This window comes from Phyllopteryx taeniolatus, chromosome 9, assembly GCF_024500385.1.
Source record: "Phyllopteryx taeniolatus isolate TA_2022b chromosome 9, UOR_Ptae_1.2, whole genome shotgun sequence".
In the NCBI taxonomy this organism is placed as follows: Eukaryota; Metazoa; Chordata; class Actinopteri; order Syngnathiformes; family Syngnathidae; genus Phyllopteryx; species Phyllopteryx taeniolatus.
In genome coordinates, this window is record NC_084510.1 from 24,660,055 (window position 1) to 24,682,872 (window position 22,818).

At 42.6% G+C, this 22,818-nt stretch overlaps 1 long non-coding RNA gene across 1 annotated transcript; it reads right to left on the reverse strand.

The window, feature by feature from the left end:
* Positions 1-545: 545 nt before the first annotated feature.
* Positions 546-22,115, reverse strand: LOC133483253 (uncharacterized). The gene is made up of 3 exons (XR_009790065.1): positions 22,060-22,115; positions 21,844-21,955; positions 546-779 (listed from the first exon to the last, which is right to left on the reverse strand). It is a non-coding gene; the product is annotated as an uncharacterized LOC133483253 (long non-coding RNA).
* Between the last annotated feature and the right edge of the window lie 703 nt (positions 22,116-22,818).

The window sequence follows — 22,818 nt, forward strand, 5'->3', positions numbered from 1 at the left end:
AGTACGTAAAATAAGGTAATCTATAGAAAATTTCCACTGGTACGTATTTCTATTTCTATTGTGGCTAAAGTTTGCTTCCCAAAATGATTTTTTGTTTTTTAGATTTATATACAAAAAATACAATTTACACAAATATGTTGACAAAGATCAACACGAGACTATAATACTTAACTCTTACTTGATGACTAATGGGAGTATTACCATTCAAGCAAACATTCAAATAAAATTGGTTTGCTCGAGATCCTCATTTAATAGTGTTTGGTCTACAAATTGTGTGTCTGTATGCTTGCCACAAGAGGGCAGCAAACACTTGGAATTTAATCTATTCTAGTCCCACAGCTGTACCTCAGCAGCTGTACAATAGTAGTACAAGCCCTTTTATAGTTTATAATCATACTATCCAATAACTAATTTAATAATCCAATTTCCCCTTGGTCCAGCACGCTCATAAATGCAGATCAAAAACAAAAATAACATGCTCAAACTAAAAGTGGGTACAGTCAATGATTCTTTATTAAGAGACATCATGCATATTTTACGCAGTTCACAGTTGTCGTAACATGTCTGTAAGAAACTTTCATCAAGATATCCCAAGAATCAAGAATTACAGGACGCTTTATGCACACTATTTCTTTTCCAGTTGAAATCAACCCATTGGAGAGGGCAGCGCTGTCTAATGCAAGCGAGCCAGCCCTCATCCCATCCTACAAACGGCAAGGCCGATGGCGAGTAGGGATTTTCTTACCATGACAACAAGAGGCGGTGCTCGGTAGGTGTCCCTGAATGTAAACAAGTGACAACCATGTAATATTTGAACACTTTTACATTACAAAAGAGATAATAATACAATTGTAAAATAAATACATACAATAAATAACGGACCCACGAGGAGACTGACCAATAGTACCTATTTATTGAAAAATATGAAATGGACCAAATTAGGACATACAATAGGGTTTCCACTCGACAGTGATCATATTATGTAAAATAGCATATTTGAATAATTAACCATTTGTTGTTTTTTCATTTAATTATTCATAATAAATTGTATTATATTAAAAATACTGAATAAAATAAAAACATGCTTCTTTTAGGAAATAAAACTGCAATTTAGAGTCTCCAATTAATGCATGTTTTTGGGATGTGGGAGGAAACCGGAGTGCCCGGGGAAAACCCACGCAGGCACGGGGAGAACACGCAAACTCCAGACAGGCGGGACCGGGGATTGAACCCCGGTCCTCAGAACTGTGAGGCTGACGCTCTAACCAGTCGGCCACCGTGCCGCGCTATGTGAACCAATCACTACATATACAGTTCAGTTGTATTTAACTTTTTTGTACAATACAATTTGCATTTAATCTTTAAGGACTGTTTGTTTTAAAATTTTTGTTTAGGTCCAGGCGGCACGGTGGAAGACTGGTTAGAGCGTCTGCCTCACAGTTCTGAGGACCTGGGTTCAATCCCCGGGCCCGCCTGTGTGGAGTTTGCATGTTCTCCCCGTGCCTGCGTGGGTTTTCTCCGGGCACTCCGGTTTCCTCCCACATCCCAAAACCTTCCATGGTAGGTTAATTGACAACTCTAAATTGCCTGTAGGTGTGAATGTGAGTGCGAATGGTTGTTGGTTTGTATGTGCCCTGCGATTGGCTGGCAACCAGTTCAGGGTGTACCCCGCCTCCTGCCCGATGACAGCTGGGATAGGCTCAAGAACGGCCGCGACCCTAGTGAGGAGAAGCGGCTCAGAAAATGGATGGATGGATGGATGTGTAGGTCCAATTTTTTATTCAACTGTTGTGTGGAATACATTTTAATTGAATCATTTATTTAGTAAAAAAAAAAAAAAAAAAAAAAAAAAAGGTTTCCCCGTATTTAAGTGCAGGGTTAATGTTCAAACTGTGTTTGAATTTAAAGTTACAGTGACTTAAAATAATATAAAACATACTTTTTAGGAATAAAACAATTGTCTAATTTTTGATGAACACTTAGGCGTACTACGCCACTGTATTTTAATGTTGGTCATTATGGCGGTACTTGGAGAGCCAAGTATTTTTTTGAGTGTTTAAAATGGTGTAAAATTTTTGAGAACCACTGTTTTAGATAATATAAATGCTCGGTCGGCCGGATAAAAGAACGGAGCGCGCCGTATGTCGGTTGTTTTGACTTTTCATTGAAATACCTTTCCAGCCAAAACTCCAAATTGTACCAATTTGGAGGTGTTTCCACTGTGGAGCTTCCAGTGTAGAGTTAATCAACCCAGAAACAGATCCTTTCCATTACGTCTTTTCATATACAGGAGGACACTTAATGAGCGCACGCTACACGCGTCCTCTCAAGAGGTCGTACGCCACCCGAGAATACCTCATTAGTGCTCGCCGCTTCGTCTTGTTCCCTTTCCGTTACTTTCCCAACCCCTGACGCGCGCTCTCTTCCTTCGAGCCTCCAAACTTGAAGCTACATGGAAAAGTGGATGACTTCACTCAGCGGAGGGAAAGAGCGAGGAAGTCATTAGGGTGTTCTCAGGTTGACGAGGCGGCTGGCGGAATATGCAGACTTCAGCACACGGGATGGCACTCGTGGAGAGTCAAGTAACTTGTGCAGACACAGAAGTCTAACCTTCAATAGTTTCATCTTTCCTTCAGTCATTGCCTTCTGTCAATACAGTAGGAGACAAATACTATTGAAGCGGCATCAGAATCAGAATCATCTTTATTGGCCAAGCATGTCCAAAAAACACACAAGGAATTTGTCTCCGGTCGTTGGAGCCGCTCTAGTACGACAACAGACAGTCAATTGCCAGAGAACACTTTGGAGACAGAAAGACATTGAGAAAAACAGTCACTGAGCAATAAAGGGTTGCTAGTTATCTGGTAATGCCGGTACAATTTTTCAAATGTTTTTTTTTGACAATTGTGCAAAAAGATGCAGAGTCCTCTAGCACTTAGAGCAGTTTGAATGACTAATATAACAATAGTCATTCAAGGACTATACGCAGTTTAAAGTGACTAGTCGTGCGATAACACAAACATAGCGATTTTTAACACTTGGGGGCGGGGGGTTAACACACTTGTGTTCTTACTGCTCTTATGGTGTGTTGTGTACTCGAGATGACCAAAGACAACACAGCACAACGATATCTCCGACACGACCAAGACTGACCTGTGAGAGGCAGCACGGTGCCACAGGGAATCCAGACTGCCATCAAATAAATCTGGGATCTATCTATATACAGTGGTGCCTTGCGATACGAGTTCAATTTGTTCTGTGATCAGGCTTGTATCTTAAATCATCACTCCCAACTGACATAAATGGAAATGCCATTAATCCCTTACAGCCGACCCAAAACCAAAAATGTTGTGGTGTTTTAAATATGGAAAATTGCACTCTATAATCTTGTACTTTATAAAACAGAATGTAAAGAATTAAACCGTTTGTGCATCATGATTAATTAGTTGCGGCTCCTTCTGGCGTGCACAACTTGGCCAAGCAGACAGACAGTAAATGAAGAGTTGGACAACTACTGTAAGATTGAGGAGGAAGAATTACTCTTAACATAGCCCACACCACAGGATGATCTTTAAAAGACATCCGATAATCAGGCCTTTGCAGACTTTGATCGCAAACGCCATCAGTTAGTTTTTATGTTTTAAATTGCATTGCCGCTTGATTTCATTTGATACTGTACTTGTGTGACTCCGCGCTAAAGCGCTCACTGACGAGTGCGCAGGTAGTTGAAAATATAGCTTTGAAAGCTGCTAACTGCTGCTGCTGGAAATAGTTTATTGAGGGCGGTGTTTGCCGACCAAAACCATACGGAAGAATTGCAGGGTGGAAAGAGCAAATGGCCCCTTTTGTTCACTGTTATAGTAACACTGAATATTAGTGCAGTTTTAATCCGTGATTGTCTTTTGCAAGTGCACTTAACCACTCCACTTGTGTTCATATTTTCTTCATTCAACATTTCTTCTCCTGTCCTTGTTCTTTCTAGTGTATGTTTTAAACGGGGAATATTATGAAATCAATATTGTTCAATTGTTTGTATGCAAATAGTGGAGTTGGGCATACACACTTCCCAAATCGTTTTGTGGAGTGTCTGTCTATCTAGCTCTTCTCAAGTGTGAAATGAAAGCACCAAGAAAATCTGAAAATGTGAATTCGTACTGAAAGATTTAGTGTGCCAGAGACACAAACGTAATAGGGTTAAAAGTCCCATTTTTACCAAGCGGTACTGTTTGGTCCGGGTTGAGATTGTTTCCCCAAGATATTCAAAGTAAAGTGAAGCCCTGGCCTCAATTGCGAGTTACTGACACCCACCCGCCCACAAAGCTTTGGAATTGCCTATAAATTCCACAATATGGCATCAAAGCACTTTTTTTTCTATTAGACAAAAGGCCATGGCCTAAGAAGTTCCTCCCTTCAGTTCAACATAGCTGCTTGGCACCAAGATGCCACCATGTGGTGCCAAAGCAATATTTTATTCTGGACAGTAGACATGGCTATGGCCTGAGCATAAAAACTGCAAATTAGGAGAGTTTTCCAGCAAAGTGCTGGGGATACATTCTCCACCAAAAATCAGCAAATACGTGAGCTTGCCAATTCTGAACTGCGAATATTTGGGGATTCAAAGTGCTGTATACCACCCCATTTTCATATTTGATTAAAAACTGAACCCAAATGGACCTGAACTAAACGTCTAGGTGGAAATGTGGCTTAACCGTACATTTCCCCCCCACGTGTCTCCAGAGTCTATACAGTTACTACTCTACTCCCACTCTGTCTCTTTTAAGGCTACTACAGACTAAACTGTGACCTACAAGAGACTACCTCTAATTACTCAGTTACAGTCGCTACAGTCAGACACTCACACCCCCTGCTGGACCCTCTTCCCCGTGTCATCGACGGACCTTACAACGTGTGTGGCATCGCTTAGTAAACATGTTCGGTTTGTTTCTTTATCTACATCCAGGAACACGCTGTCTGACTCCAACAAATTCGTCCCGGGTTTATTGTCCTCATGTACAGAAACACTTTGTGAAGTTGTCATCCTCTCAATGCACAGTGACACTATACACAGAATATCACACGCTCACTCAGGCTGCTAGAAAAAATAAAGAGAGAGGGCGGAAGGGGGAGCGAGGACACGGCTAAGTTACTGCTGAAACTATATTAGTGAAGTTCTCTCCGAGGAGTTTGGTTTGATCGCTTTATTAAAAGAATGCGACGACGACTGTTTAGCTAAGCTTCGAAGCGTGTCGTTAAAACCGGGATGTAGAACGAGAGGGTCCAGGAGGCAAAAGCCAAATGGCCCGGTCACACGGAATTCACCTCTTTTACCCAAAAGAATCAAACATAACATTCAACCACTCAGGTTTATTTTTGCTGCTCAAGAACACAAGTAGAGTGGTGCCTCGGCATACCACCGACGTGACTCCCTAGTATTTCGAGATATGAGTTGAGTTGCGCGAACCATTTTTGTGTCTTGAGAGCAAACATTTGAGTTACGAGCGCTAGATGCAAGCAGCTGACAGTGAACAATTTTTCAAGAGCTTAAAACTATTTATTGCCCTTCCCAGTTGAAGTTTACTATAAAACTAAACTGAACAAAGAGAATTAAACATTGTATACTTAACCAATTTACATCGTTTGCCAAAAGTCCACTAGCTTAATGCTAAGACGTAATGGCGAACACTGCAGACGAGCTAACAAAGCTAGCATGGATATTGCGAGTTATAAACCTTTAAAAAACTTCTATTTGAACAGAAGCAAGACTACCTAATAAAAACATGTTAAAAAAATGTTTGTTGGTGTTTTTTTGGGCGCTGGAATGGATTAATGGCTTTAAAGTATGTTTTTTTTTTTACTTCACTCAAATAAAATTGAAAGCATCAAACAGCTTTTGCAAAAATTCAAGGTGTCGGTATCGGTGCCAATATTGTACGTCTGTACTTGTACTCGGACCTAAAAAAATGCTCCAATACTAACATACCAATGCTAGCTTTACATAAGTTCCAGGCAGGTGGACTCGGAGTCCTGTCAGCAGTTTCGTGGAGATGCTTTAGGGTAAACATGGATGACAACACTTTACTAGTTGATTGCAAATATGTTCTGCAAAATGCACGTTGAACTCCGCTCGGGCTCCTGCTGAGCCAGCGGCGCTCCTGCCACGAAGCCACGTCCAGCCAAGAGAAGTAAGCGATGGTTTGATAAATGTATCACTTCAGTTGTCCTGTCACAGTTTTATTCTAAAAAAAAAAAAAAAAAAAAAAAAGAACTTTTTTCTTTACTCATTACAAAAAACAAACAAAGAAACTAACATATTATGTTTAAATAAAAACAAAATTCAAATGAAGAATAAATCTTTTTTTCTGCCCTTTTTTACAGAAAATATATTTTGTTTAATTTCAACAGTCAAATTTCCCTTTGGCATCTCTATTTAAACAAATGACCAAGTCTTGATTTTGAACCTTCATTATTCTGCCGATCACTGTTTGAATAAATCATCTCCTAAAGTTTTTGAAATATATTAATTGAGCTTGACGCTTTTGTTGTGACTTCACCTTTCACTATTGTGCTCGTTTCCATCACTTGAGTTCTAAATCTTGCTATTTTTAACAGTTCTATACCTTTCAGATTGTAGTTGATGACTCTTTTTCCAGTAATATATTTACTCCTTTAAAAGAGTGCCCCCTAGTTTTCAGGCTGTGACACCACATAAGTGCAAAGCTGCATTTAAGCTTGTGTGACAAGACTGAAAACATAAAGTGCGATTTAAAAACGTCACTAATGACAAATTGTTACTTTAGCCAGGTTCAGTAAAAGCTTGTGTTTTGCGTTTTTCAACAATATTAAGCATTTTCACCGAAACGGCAAGACATAATGGCATTTTCAAATATCGGTACTCGGTACACGGTATCAGTGAGTACTCAAATGTAAGTACAGTAGTGTCTTGAGATATGAGTTTAATTTTGTTCCGTTACCAATTAATGAGTTCAACATTTTTTGTCACTGTTTGTATCAATTGAATCAGCTTCCTGCAGTCACCCGTCTTGTCCAGGTGTGCCTCGTTGTCTGGTCAGTTAGCTTATAGTTAGTTCCTTGCTTTTTTTATGTTGTTTTTAGCTGAGTTAATCTAGTCGTGTTATGTTTCATTTTGTGGTGAGTTTATTGCCGAGTGTCTTTGCTCCTTTGTTTCCTTTATTAATTTAGCGTTTGCCTTCTTGTCTTTTTGAAAGGAATCTTTTTTGGGGTAAATCCTGAAATCCAAAAACCCATTCTGTGACAGTAATTTTCTTTTCCACTCGGGTCACTTGTATCTCAAGGCACCACTGTACTTGTACTAATAACGGGTGCATACCTACTTTACGCACATGTGGTTTTAGTTATTTTAGGTAGTGTTTTTTTATTTGAATACAGATAATGGTTTACTGTACAATGGTTTAGAAGTGCTAGTAGAATTTGAATAGCTGCCATGTGAATTTGGAATATATATTTTTTTAAAGTGTCTTTGCTTACTGTATTCATGTTGTGGCATTTTTCATGCTTGTCGGCAGTGAAACCAAAGGCGGAGTTCATACATCATTCATGAATTTTACATCCAAAACGTCTGCAGCCTTACATGCACGTGTGCATAAAACAGGATCAAGTGGAGGGGGACCTAAATGAGAGAGTAGGGAGGGGGGGAAGATTTGAATACAGGGGTGTCAAAAAGGATGGGGGGGTGGAAGGAAGGAAGTAGGGGGGGCGCGACAAGAGAAGGAAAGATTAAACTGCTGTGTTGCATGGACGCTGGAGGGATGTCACGGCTGGAGGGAGGGGGGAAGGAAGGAGGAATAGGAGGAGAGGGACGGGGGGTGGAGGTGTGTGGGGGGGTTGCTCATTAACCAGCGCGAGATTGGAGCCTCCGTTGCTCGCTTGCGTTCGACCACACTGACGCTTTGATGAGGCCTGCATCCTCCAGCCTCAATCAGTCCCACATGAATCCCACTGAGATGTCACAGAGACTGGGGAAGGGAGACAGGAGAGGCAGTTGGGGGGGGGGGGGGGGGGGGGCATTAGACGACAGGAAAAGAGTCAAGAAACAAGAAAGCTTTCAAACGGCCCAGCGGAAAGAAAAGAGCCATAAGGGGAAGGAAATGGAATATATACAGTGTATATATATATATATATATATATATATATATATATATAAAGAATGAAAAAACAAACTACTGTCTGGAGTGAGGAATTGTTTTCGCAATCCAAAAGTATTTCGGCAGACGCATGAGTCATTGTGAGAGTGGGGTTGATAAAAGAAGAAGAAAAAAAGGCAACACACAAGAATGCTGTGACTGTGCATATATTTGCATAGCTGCGGACTGGAAGCTCATGCCTCTTCTCCGGGTTAGCCTGCTAGCGAAGTGCAACGTTTGAAACTGTTTTGCAGCAGCACAGTGGAGGAGTGCTTCGTGGACTACAATGTTGGCTTCAATCTCTGCTGCAGTCTTCCTGTGAGAGGTTTGCATGTTAGCTTCATTGAAGACTCTAAATTGTCCGTAGGTGCGGACGTGTGTGTGAATTCGTGGGTGTAAACGTGCCGTGCGATTGGCTGGCAAGCGGTGGACCCCGCTTCTCTCGCCCAAAGTCGACTGGGATAGGCTCCAGCTCACCCACCAGCCTATTAAAGATAAGCGCTATAGAAAATGGGCAAACTGACTTTTTGATTGTATTTGTGTACAAATAGCTGGGTCTATGGAGTGCCCGCCCAGCACCCAATAAAAAGTGCAATTAAACAACCGAGTAAATCTTTTGCGGAACAGTGCAGCTAATTTTTATAATAGCGCCACCGACGTCAAGTTTCTCCAACCGTGACTTGGCGGTTATGCCCGGCAAAGAGCAGACAATTATTAATAATAATCCTTGGAGTATTTCGACAAAATAAAAATAAGCACACACCTGGGAACTGTTTTAATTGTAAACATGTTTCATTTGCAAATATATTTCTTGCTGTGGTTCTAGCGTAGTGTACAACTCATCATACTAAGAGCTCTTCCGAGGAATCTATCCCGTCCGAAATATTCGAAACAGCTCTCAGTATCTAATGAAATGTCCAGTGAATAAAGATTTTGCAGATGAATGTGGCACCATTTAGTGGTATTACCGAGGCAGGGGTCACAGTTATTAAGTGGTAAACTGAATCAGAACGTGCTCTTAAATGCTAGCTACACCATGTCCAGCCTGCGTAGGGTCAAAGAGGACAATAGCACACGTTTAAAAAAAAACAACAACAACTGTCTGATGTTATCTGTACGTTAACTCGAGCCTGAATGTAACTCAAGTCGTTTCCAGGCCCAATCCCCTTCACCACTTGGCAAACGTATAGAACTGAGGTTACTTTATTGGTTTCCCTAATTGGTGCCAGTTTCCATTTTCATTTCCAGAACCTCGCAGCGGCCTAGCGTTGGGTTTCTTTTCTGCACGCATCCACGCACACACTGGGGGGGAGGACAGATATCAGGAGTAGAAACACACACACACACACACCCCACCGTGCTGCTTATGTAAACATATTCCCAGACTGTTTGTGCTTTGTTCTGTTTACGCGCACGCACTGACTCATCAGTGATTGTGGGCATGGAGAACACTTTTACAGTAAGTGCATCGGTGGAAAAGAAGAAGAAGATCACCATATTTCTACAGTTGTGGAGTAAATCACACAAGGAATACACAAAACTCACCACAAAGTGAGCACAAAAGCCACCGTGACGGAGGAGCAGAATAAAGAATCGGGGAGTGCGCTGTGTAAACACACGTGCAGGGGATGCGGGAAAAGCCGACAATGCAAAGAAAGGGTCGGATTTGGACATACTGTAAGAGGCTGGTAAACATCCATCCATTTTCAACACCACTTATCCTGGTTAGGGTCACGGGGCGCTGGAGCCTATCCCAGCTGATTTAAGGCGAAAGGCGGACTACACCCTGAACTGGTCACCAGTCAGTCGCAGGGCACATATGGACACGGACAACCATCCGCACTCACATTCATACCATCACTGAGTGGGAACTGAACCCACGCTGCCCGCACCAAAGTCAGGCGAGTGCACCACTACACCATCAGCGGCTTCTGCTGGTAAACATGAAGATGAAAATTTGTCAAAAGACACACGAGTAGGGAAACCACCCCTGCTGGAACAACAATACCATACAGTACAATCTCAAAGTTTGAAAAAAAATTGAGGCGCAAAACTCTCCACAAACATGGTGGAAAACGTTATATTTTCGGGCAAAAATGCATTACCTTTAGTAGTAGGATCACACAGAACAATACAAATACAATATAGTGTCATGTTACTAGGAAAAAAGATGCTTACATTTCTTTTTTTTTATATATATACTGTAAATATTTTGGGTCATGTTGAATCACGTTAAAAGAGAAAAAACAATTTTAAAAGAGAAACCAGACTTTTTTAGAAAATAATACAGTTTTAAAAATTCATGTTAAAAAAGATAAAATGTAAAGAAAAACATTTTTGTTAAGACGAAAAGTTCAAAATTTTAAAAGAAAGTCATGTTATTATTTTATTTAAAAAATATACATTTTTAAAGTTATTTTTTCCTAAATAGAAAATACATTTCTTCAAGAAAAGAGTCATTGTTTAAAGAAAAAAAAACATTTCATAGAATTTCTTTAAATAGAAAATGCATTTCTTCAAGAGTCATTGTTTCAAGAAAAAAAACATTTCATAGAATTTCTTTAAAGAAAACAAATTCTCCCTCCATTTTTTGTATTTCTTCAAGAAAAAAAAGTCAGTCTTTATAGTACAAAAAATGTTTTGAAGAGGAAAAAAACTTTTCAGAAAGTTACTTCCCCCACGATGTTCACTTTCATTCATTAAAAAAAATTCAAACCCCCAAAATGTGTCCCTTTTGTTTTACTAAAGTGAACTTCATTTTGTATATAATTCAATATTTTTTGAATATATTCTTCGTCTACTAAATTCTCAAGCCGCTCCTAGTCTAGCCCTGCCTATAGAAACAGTCGCTGTTCACAAATCACCACACTAATAGTCATAAAAGAGGAATTATGTTAGACGTCGTCAGGATTCTCTTGCAAACGCACACACACACATACACACACCGGGAGGGGCCCAATCACTGCGACGCGTTACCCCTCTAAACACACACGCGACCCATTATTCAGCAACGGTTCCTCACAAATGCGATAATGATAGGCTTAGGCCCTTGACAAAACGGCACCAACACACAAAGCGTGTAGCTTCTGTTTACTCTCATCCCATCCCTTATTATTATATATAGATTATAATTATATGTATATTTATCATTTCCCCTAACACTCTGGTGTCTGCCAAGACCAGTAAGCTCTTTCCTGTACACACAAATGCACCCCAAGCACGATTTTTTTCTTTCTTTATTCCGCCGTCTTGCTATGTGATTGTAGCACCATTGGTTGGATTTTTCAGGCGCAATTATTGGACGAGAGACATGTCAATCATTATAAGTGTGCGTATGTCTTTATGGGGAGGACAATGGTAAGGACCAGAGTAAGTAGCACAATGTTGTTCAGTGTTATTGTTTTTTATCTGAATAGAAAGACATTTTAACAACTGAGTTTTTAATTGCATTTGAATTTGTGGCTATGAAGAAAACCTAACAGTGATTATTGGCCTGTTGGTTATTAAAAAAAAAAAAAAAAAATAAGTCATTTGTTGTTTTGGGAACATGGAGGAGGTTTAGTGATGTTCTGGGGCTGCTTTTCAACATCCGGCACTGTCTTGTCTTGAATCTGGGCAGGGTACAGTGAACTCTCAAGACTGTCAAGACATTTTGGAGCAAAATGTGCCCCCTAGCGTCAGACAGCTGGGTCTCAGTAGTGTTCTGGGCAGGGTTCGATACTAATGCATGAACTGATGAAGCCTGCTAAGGTGAGAGGCGAAACATCTTCGAAGGCAACCAGAACAGTCCAGTTGCGATCGATTCAATTCCCCCGAGAAATTATATTTGTAGACATTTCAGACATTTTTGTTGGTATCAGTGTGTTTACCAATAGTAGTATATAGTATTCTTCTGGCTAACAAATCCCCTTCCCAATCGGAAGCAACGCTAAATTGAATCGCTTTTTTTGCCTATGCCATCTAATGGATGCGGAGTTTGATGATCATTTGGATGATTCGCCATGAGTATTGGGGGTAAGAGGCCCCAGCTTTAATGATTATTACTTTTGTCAGTTTCAAGTTATTCAATGACCATTGTGGGTTTTTTTTGGTTTTTTTCCTCTAACGAAAAGGTACACCAACGATTTTGTCCATGTGTGCAACTCTAGTTTCTTTCAGATGACAGGAGCTATGTGTTACAATTTGACACTTCTGATAAATGGAAATGAATTTCGAGCGGGTTATGTAGGTGCATAGGCAGTGCATGTGTGTGCGCGTGTGTGTGTGTGCGTGTGTGTGTGTGAGTTGGCAGGCCGAAGGCCCATTGTGCAGGGAAGACCACAGGGCCTCCTTCTTCTCTGTCGCCCCCACCAGTCGGCCACAACAAAGAGCAATTAAACGCCGCCACGCTGCCAGCTGAGGGTCCGACCGCCAGCCACACTTCCACAAACAGGCCCGAACCAAAGGGGAGAAGCAATAAAAGCCAACCTTTCCAAACGCAAACCCCCTCGGAGCCCTTTTTCCCCCCGCTGATTTGAACCAGAAGGTGACTGACTGCCTTTTTAGCCCTATCGTTTACTATCGCCGCTCAGGCTGCATTACCTCTCATATGTGCACATTTTACATGGAGAAGTTAACCCACACGGCGAAGCATTAAACACGCACGTCAATAGTAGTCGGCAGGGGTGAAAAGTCGACACGATCAGAAGATTTGGTGCTTAACTCAAGGGGGAAATGTGCCATGAGCGCCATTCAACTCCTAAACTGCTTCAGTGACTGAAAACAGACCAGATTCTACTTAACCCCCTAAATCAGTCCAAACTGCTTTCAAACCATCAGCATTAATTATAGAACTGCTTTTAAATTGAGAAACTCAAGCAATATACTGGTAGTCAATGGACCTTCGCAATGGCAGACCGCCAAACGTTTGTCGACGGGGGCGAATGCCGGATTTGTCTTTTTTGATAGGCAGAGTAATGAATTATCAAGTGTTGTGCCCTGATTCATTTTTTATGGATTTGAATTATTCATTTGTACTCTATATACTTTTTTTAAATTTTATTTGTATGTATTTATTTTTTTTTTTTAAATGTATTTGTATTCTATGTATTCTTTATGTATTCATTGACAGTAATTGTTACGTATTAATAAAATGTTATGCATTCATTACAGTTTTGTGTATTTATTTTTACCAATGTATTTGATTTTCATGTATTAAATTTATGTTTATGCAATCGCCATGTGCTTGGAAAAGTGAACGTTACATGTGATTGATTGACTGATTGAAATCTTTATTTTGAACGTGTGTAGTGAAATCAAAACATACCAAACAAACGAAATTAAAATAAAATAAAAATGAAATTAAATGACACGTTTGAAAAGGAGTAGGAAGAAATAAAAACTTGTGAGTAGTTATTTTTTTTTTAAGGGAATATCCATGTGTTATTCGAAAGGCTATTAAAACATTTTTGCTCGGTTTGATTTCTATCTTTGTTATATTTCATTAATGAATAAATTAACTTAACATTTTGATTACAATTATAATATGTTTTGGGCACATATTGTAAACTTAAGTTAGCTGTAACCATGACGTTGTAAAAAGTACTATACCTCTGAAATACTTATATACCAATATTACCAATAAAAATTGCGAAAGTATTTTTTAAAATAATGTCCAGTTTTGATTGACACTGAGATGTTTTCGATAATAGTAATTTGCATTAATACTAAACAATTCTATACCACTGCCAACTGCAACCATCATACAGTAAAAGTGATGCCTAAAATTCCAATCCAAATTCCTTCAAGTCATGATACAACGTGGCTGTAGTTTTTAGTTGAAATATCTCATAGACGAGCAATCATCTTGCATTAAAAGTACATTTTTGGATATGCAATATTTATATACGTACAAGTGTATGCTTCTTTCTGCCCTGTGACCCCAGCAGAGGGCAGGAGTGCAGGGACCTGCCGCGTTGACGCCGAAAGTCCCGTCGACAGCGGCGTTGACCTAAGCCCAACCCAACCCAACCCAACCCAACCCAACCCACCACGGCCCGGCTCGGCCCGGATTCAGCGTGGGCCGCATCGCGGTGTCTCTGGTCAGGCAGCCTGGAGCCCTTGGGCGCTGGCAAGGGGCGCGGGCGTCCGGGAGGGGCCCCCTCAAAAGCCATCTACGAGGGGCCACACCCACGCGGGGCCATTACGGTGGAAGCTGTTCTGGGCTTCACCCGAGGCCGCCCGACTGCCATTTTTAGCGCAGCAGCAGAGTAGACCACATGCTGTGGCTTCGGGCTAGCGGGGGGAAGGACGCTTTCTTTCTTTATTTTCACTCAAAGCAACGAAGAGCTTTGGGGAGGATTTCGACATTTGCACTTCAGTTGACTCATCCGGCGAGAACAAATTGTTCATGTGCTACACGCAAGTGTTTTTAACATAAAAAATAAAATAAAATAGGGCTTTGAATACATTCATTTTCATTGTAGGAACAACAGTGCGTCATAAATCAAATAAATCAATCACATCAATGCCTTTATTGGCTCCCGCTGAATGTAAAGTTTACATTGTGGATGTGGAGAAGAGCATAGTCGTATTCAAAATCCCACATTATCATCATTTTTGTGCAAGACAGGTTGCAGCGAGCACAAACACCGAGGCTCACGTTAGCGTCAACCGTTCCAGTACGACCAGCGCCATTTTGTCTGGCTGGAAGAGGAGGAAAAAAAATAGACCCCGAGGCATTGTGAGGCCAATGGGTTCGAAGTTATTACAGTATATCTCAACTGTTAAAACCCCAAACCCAATTGTCCGAACCAAATGCTTCTTGAATTGGTCACCCTTTTGGTTGAACCTTAAGCACTTTTCACCTAGTTAGACAAAACTTGCGAACATATTTTCACTCACTAAAACACACTTTGCTTTCTGATGCACCTGTGTTGCATTATGGGAAGCACAAGTAGCAAAGGTAAAACTCAATTAAAGCTCAGGTGTTTCAAGATGAACACAGCAGGTCAAAATTGGTCACGCTTGTGGCTAATAATGTGAAGAAACCAAGTTCGGCGCGCACTGGTTGTTGAAGTTCCACAACGGCTAGAGATAATCGGAGAGACAGAGATGAGTAAGAGTTGGTCAACGAGGAAGAGAAAAGAGAGGAGGTACAAGACAAAGAACAAATACATATTTTAGATGAAATACGGGAAACTTTTGTAGCTCATGTTCTTGTTTTAATTCATCAATTTCCCATTACACTTATAAGCCTAGTACTTTTTTATATGTATACATTTTTTTACTACAAGTGCTAAACAGGATTTTGTTTTTGTTTTGCAAAATGCATTGCTATTGTGAACAATAATTGATCATCGTCTTTTCCTTTTTTCTTTGTTGCGTAATGACTGTTCAGTGGGGTTTTTCGTTTCGATTGACTCGGGATCTATTTTGAGGCAATAGTTTAGTATTGCGGGTCCGCAAGAGACAGGGGTTTTGGGAATGTAGCTTGAATGTTTAGTTGGTGTTCAAGGAAGCCGGAATATGGGTGGAGTTTTCAAGAAATGTGTTTTTAGGAATTAAGAAAATTTGTAAATCAAATGCATACATTATAATGTATATCAAAATGCTGTGGCAACAGACATTTTTGCTCAAGATAAGGTGCTTGAGTAAAAAAAAAAAATAATAATAATAATAATCATCATTTAAAAGCTTGACTAAAGCCAATTTAAATGGATGTCAGAGCCTTGTGAATATGTTCAGTTCAAATTCTATCCTAAAGGCAGCATGGTGTTCAGTGGTTAGCATGGTTAGACGTGATAAAGTATGGATAGAAAACTCTGGTTGTATTGAGCAATTAATGATACAATGTGGGGAGTCACAAAAACACTTAAAAGTTTTGAAATCTGAAGCACCCAATTTGATTCTTAATAAGTATCGGTAAGGTTATCTGTATCAGCGATACCGGTCCTGCATTTTGCACGGATCAATACCACATCTAGCACTGCGACGTGCCACTTTCACGAAATAAAGACTAAGTTCTTTTAAAATGCAGCTGTTTTACGTGAGCTTCTTTGCTTGTTTCTCTCCGTTTCATAAGAATCGGACGATGCCAAAGGACTCATTTGGATATCTTGTGAAATATGCCATGTTGGGTCGGTCCCGCACAGTCTCACTTGAGGAGGCGGCGTGTGGGCAGGAGCGCTGGGTGGTCTGACGAGAAGAAGTCGGGCTTCCTGTTGCACACGCATATGGCGCAGCTTGGCCTTTTTTGTGTTTGTTTTGATTTTTGGGGTTTCAGGTTATAAGTAATAAAAGTCCCCTTGAGCTAGATGCTTATTTTACCTTGCTTATAAGACCATTTCTATTTCACGACTGTTCCTACTCCGCCCGCCTTGTCTTTTTATTTTTTTACCAATCTGAGCTTCTTGAACTTGACAGCCTCCCCAATTTTTGTTCATCTTGATCCCCTTTTCTCATCTTGACCAGGAAGTGCCCACACATCAGTAGTCCCCTCTCCTCAAAAGGAAATCCAAATCAAGCACACTTCACTTGGGTTGCACCCAATCACTCAATAAAAGACGGGGACATCCGATACCCTCGGTCACCCGACTCCTGCAGACGAGGAGACTTGACGCGCTTGAAGATCCCCTCGCGCCGCCAACTCAATATGTCTCTGATAAATAAACGACAGCTCCCCGAAGATCCCCTACCCCCCCCCCCAAACCACACGATTGCGGGCGCGAGAAGGGATCGAGTGTGAAGCTCTGAAAGATCCTCGATTAACAGAAAAGGCGCTTGAGAGGCCGAGGTTTTTTTTTTGTCTTGAAAGCCGTGGACCACAGAGCTGAAGAGCGTTGAAATATACGCAGCGCAGCCAGGACGAGTTAAAGGAGACATTTTATGCCATTTTTTTTCACAATTGAAACAATTTCCAGGTGCCTTAATAAAAGGGCTCTGACATTCTTCCATCAAAATGACACAGACAAATAATAGCGTCAATATCACCATAAAGTATCTTAGAGACTTCCCCATTTCACTCCCACAAAGTTTTGATTTTCCTTTGAATTTCATAGTATGAAGTGGATGTACTGTTAGAAATGCATATTGCCCATACGTATTTTAAATAAGTTAACTGAAAGCAGACAATGTACATATCAATACCTTGCTGACAGGGTGGACAACGAGAGGGTTCACATTTTTGGCTAATGATATCATTTAATGAGCACATGGTAGAAATTCTCTTGGCAACACGATTTACTTAGCAAGCTGACACGAAATACAAACAAACATAGAATAAAGCTTGTAGCTGTGCATACAGCCTGTTTTGACTTTATGTTTGAATCTAGTGCAGCACAATTTACAGTACAATTTGTTTGTATTTAACTTTTTAGTACAGTACAATACATTTGCTTTCACTCTTTTAGAACTGTTTGTTTACAAACATTTATTTAGATACAATTTTTATTTACCTTATGCCCAATATATTTTAATTGAACCACAAAGGACACTTCATAGTGCTATTGACCGAAAAAAGAATTACAGTCCACTGCACAAAATCACGGTCTGAAATTTAACGGGTTTGCCTTCATGCAAATGCTGAGTACAGTTTTCGTTACCATGACAATGGCGCCAGGAGGGCAAGGGCTACTCGATCGTGCCAATTTGGTGATGTTTCACAACCTTCTACTGACTTTTTTTGTTTAAGTGACAAGCAACAAATCTAGCAATTTTTTTGTCATGTTATTACAGATGACTGGAGACTCTAAGCCTCGCTCCAGAGACGCAGATGTTCATCCCACCTCGTCCGGACTGCAAATGAATGGCGCCTGAGCAAAGCCACCATTGGCTAATTTAACCATATACTGTACACCCACTGGAGCTTCCATCCATCCATCCATCCGTTTTCTGAGCCGCTTCTCCTCACTCGGGTCGCGGGCGTGCTGAAGCCTATCCCAGCTATCATCGGGCAGGAGGCGGGGTACACCCTGAACTGGTTGCCAGCCAATCGCAGGGCACATACAAACAAACAACCATTCGCACTCACATTCACACCTACGGGCAATTTCGAGTCTCCAATTAATGCATGTTTTTGGGATGTGGGAGGAAACCGGAGTGCCCGGAGAAAACCCACACAGGCACGGGGAGAACATGCAAACTCCACACAGGCGGGGGCCGGGATTTGAACCCCGGTCCTCAGAACTGTGATGCAGATGTGCTAACCAGTCGTCCACCGTGCCGCCCACTGGAGCTTATCCCAGCTAACTTTTGACTTTTGGCAAGAGAAGCGGGGTACAACTTGGCCTGGACCTCGTCAGCCAATCGCAGGGGACATATTGACAAACAATGATACACACTTGCACCTACAGACAATTTTGAGTGTTGAGTTAACCTAACTACAGGAGCGCGTCTTTTACAAAAGTCAGTTGTTTGACAAGCAAGTGGATAAATGTGTAAAAAAAAAACAATTAAAAGAAGGAAAAGTGAGGCCTTTTGACCAATCGGATTATTTGTGTGCATCCAGGATTCAAAAAAACGGAAGTCATTCCATTTAAATTGGGGCGGGGGGGGGGAACTAAAGATGACTGCTGGTGGCACACGCTCCACACATGGAACCGATCACGGCGCGTATGGCGTTAAGATTTACCCATATGAAATAAAGCAGCCCAAAAAAAGAAAGCCTCCCCGACTTTTGGCTTGGCTCCACCGCGGAGTAATGAGCTCCCACCAAAACCTCAGCAGCTGCTGTCAGGGTCTGGGGGCACTGACTAAATATATAAGAAACAGTTAAACGGGAGGGGAAGGTGCAGCTCGCGCCCCCCCCCCCCCCCCCCCCCCCGCCCCTTAAAAGATGGCATTTTTCCACCTTTATTCCTGTTGGGTATAAACTGTACTGACACAAAACCAGAGGGACATAGTCGACCTGGAAATTTTCCACCTTTAGAGGTAGTATCAGAGGAGGTTGTGTAAGAGTATTCCATGACGCTGGGATCGGGGTGTGAAGTTCAAAGACCACATATTGTGGAGAATTAACTTTTTAATTGCTTGTATACAAACAGTTGACTCTCTGGAGTGCCTGTGTACCCATCAAGTGTGACATTAAACAACCAAGTAAATCTTACAATGTTCTGTTCTGAATTTTGCCCGAATGTGATGGTAAATGGAGTGCACTTACGTATAGACCGCTTAAACCTACACAATCGCCGTGCCCAAAGCGCTTTACAGAGGCTCACATTCACCCATTCACACACACATTCATACACCAGTGGGAGCGGCTGCTGCCATGCACATCAGTGGTAGAAAATTGGGGTTCAGCGACTGGTGGCCGGGCCTGCACTCACGGGGCCCAGCCGGGCACAGCCCGAAAGGGTAACGTGGGTCCCCCTTCCCATGAGCTCACCACCTGTGGGAGGGTCCATAGGGGTCGGGTGCAATGTGAACTGGGCGGTGGCCGAAGGCAGGGACCTTGGCGATCCGATCCCCGGCTACAGAGGTTGGCTCTAGGGACGTGGAATGTCACCTCTCTGGGAGGGGAGGAGCCCGAGCTGGTGTGCGAGGTCGAGAAGTTCCGACTAGATATAGTCGGGCTCGCCTCCACACACAGCTTGGGATCTGGTACCAGTCCTCTTGAGAGGGGTTGGGCTCTCTTCCACTCTATGGAGTTGCCCACGGTGAGAGGCGCCGAGCAGGTGTGGGTTAACTTATTGCTCCCCGGTTTGGCGCCTGTACATTGGGGTTCACCCCGGTGGACGAGAGGGTAGCCTCCCTCCACCTTCGGGTGGCGGGAGGGGTCCTGACTGTTGTTTGTGCCTATGCACCAAACAGCAGTTCAGAGTACCCACCCTTTTTGGAGTCCTTGGAAGGGGTGCTGGAGAGCGCTCCCGCTGGGGACTCCATCGTTCTGCTGGGGGACTTCAATGCTCACGTGGGCAATGACAGTGAGACCTGGAAGGGCGTGATTGGGAGGAAAGGCCCCCTACCCGATCAGAACCCGAGCGGTGTTCTGTTATTGGTGCTCATCACGGATTGTCCATAACGAACACCATGTTCAAGCATAAGGGTGTCCACACATGCACTTGGCACCAGGACACCCCAGGTCGCAGTTCGATGATTGACTTTGTGGTCGTGTCATTGGACTTGCGGCCACATGTCTTGGACAATCGGGTGAAGAGAGGGGCGTAGCTGTCAACTGATCACCACGTGGTGGTGAGTTGGCTCCGATGGTGGGGGAAGATGCCGGTCCGACGTGGCAGGCCAAAACGTATTGTGAGGGTCTGCTGGGAACGTCTGGCAGAATCCCCTGTCAGAAGGAGTTTCAACTCCCACCTCCGACAGAACTTTGCTCATGTTCCGGGGGATGCAGGGGACATCGAGTCCGAGTGAACCATGTTCCGCGCCTCCATTGCTGAGGTGGCCGACCAGAGCTGTGGCTATAAAGTGGTCGGTGCCTGTCGTGGCGGCAATCCCCGAACCGATGCCGTCAAACTGAAGGAGGAGTCCTATCGGGCCTTTTTGGCCTGTGGGACTCCTGAGGCAGCTGATGGGTACTGGCTGGCCAAGCGGAATGCAGCGTTGGTGGTCACTGAAGGAAATACTCGGGCATGGGAGGAGTTCGGTGAGGCCATAGTAAAATACTTCCCATGAGGAAGCCGAGTCTGTGCTCTCTGAGGCGGGCTCTCCTATCTCTGGGGTTGAGGTCACCGAGGTGGTTAAAAAGCTGGAAGAATGGAACGAGATCGACAGGCAGATCGGTGCAGCGTCTGCAGTGGTGCGGACTTTGTATCGGTCCGTTGTGGTAAAGAAGGAGCTAAGCAGAAAGGCGAAGCTCTCAATTTACCGGTCGATCTACGTTCCTACCCTCACCTATGGTCACGAGCTGTGGGTTGTAACCGAAAGAACAAGATCCCGGATATAAGCGGCCGAAATGAGTTTCATGCAGAGGCAGGGTGTCCGGGTTCCCCCTTAGAGATGGGGTGTAGAGCCGCTGCTCCTCCACATCGAGAGAAGCCAGATGAGGTGGCTGGAGCATCTGATTCGGATGCCTCCCGGACGCCTCCCTGGTGAGGTGTTCCGGGCACGTCCCACTGGGAGGAGACCCCGGGGACGACCCAGGACACGCTGGAGAGACTACGTCTCTCGGTTGGCCTGGGAATGACTCGGGATCCCCCCAGAAGAGCTGGATGAAGTGGCTGAGGAGAGGGAAGTCTGGGCATCCCTGCTAAAGCTACTGCCCCCACAACTCGATCTCGGATAAGCGGTAGAAAATGGACGGATGGATGGATGGTCAGACTACACAGAAACAATATCATGTTAAAGCCAGAGGGTAAGCAGAGCTGCAGTCTTGTGCTGTTCAGTTACGCTGTTGACATGGTGAGACAGTATTTGCATTTGGCGACGTCTGCTGCATGCGCCACAAACACGCATCCAAGTCCAATTTGGTAGATTGGTGTTAAAGTGCTGCCTCCGTCATTGAAAATACACTGGATACATTTATTGTTTGCATGGTAGCGAAAGCCACACTTGACTGATGCGGGGTAACCGTAAAACTGGCAATTCCCCATTTTTAAATACTGCATAGGCTCAGTCAGTTCTATTTTATTCGTCCCAGTGCAATACAAAATGAGCGAATGAAAATGCCTTGTAGTATGATGAAGTGCACTTCTAACATGACGCATATCAAGACAAGGAAACATACACGTGTTTCTCGCTCTCAACTCACATTTGAGTTATTGTCGCCCGCAGGACCCCACCGCACTCAGCTCCACGAGCGACACGGACTACTCGTGTGGCGGTTTTCTCCTTTAGCGAGTACACCAACGTGTTGAAGTTTACTGTCGAAAGGAACAATCGTTGTCATTTTGATATTTGTGGCTTTCAGACCCCCTACAGACTTCTTAAAAAGTGTGTGTGTGTGTGTGTGTGTGCGTGCAGTTACCTCTGTCAAACTGTGGAGAATAAAGTCTGGCATGGGGGACCGGAACACACTGTAAAGAAGAAAAAAAAAAAGGCTAAGGAGATAGACTACAGAAAATTAAAGATATAGACTACAGAAAATTAAAGATAGGTCTCAATGCATGAGAAGAAATGTGAAGATTTAATCTGTGCTTGCTGTTGTTTCAAATCTGATCAATTGATATATATATATTTTTTAAATGCAATTAGGATCGGTGTTAAAAACCTCAAGATAAGCCGTTATGTGTTTTTTTCTCTTGTACCGACTTTAAACAGAACCAATTTTTGCACTGAATCATGATTTTAGCACCCCTAATATTTTGAAGTGAGGGCCGAGTAATTAACAGTGATCCCTCGCCTATTCGTGCTTAACGATTCCCCAAATCATCCATTCGTGTGATTTTCTGTAGAACCCAACAGCTATTCTGTGAAAAACCCACATATTCACGTTTATCTGGGTAGTTTTGTGCTCTTTTTGATACGTCCTTAGATGCCAACGCAACGCCTTGCTCCTTCTAAGGTTGCAAAGGTTGCTTTATTTTCTTTTTAAATCAAATAATCTGTCAGCCATTTATTTTAAGGATAATATTGTAAGATGTTTAATAAAATGACAAAGTATTTTTGGGGATCATAGTTTTGTGTATATTTAGGGCACATCTACTATATTCCCATTTTTGCGATACGTCTCTGTCCCTAACCCCTGCGTATTGCGAGGGTTTACTACTGTTTACTGTATTACAAT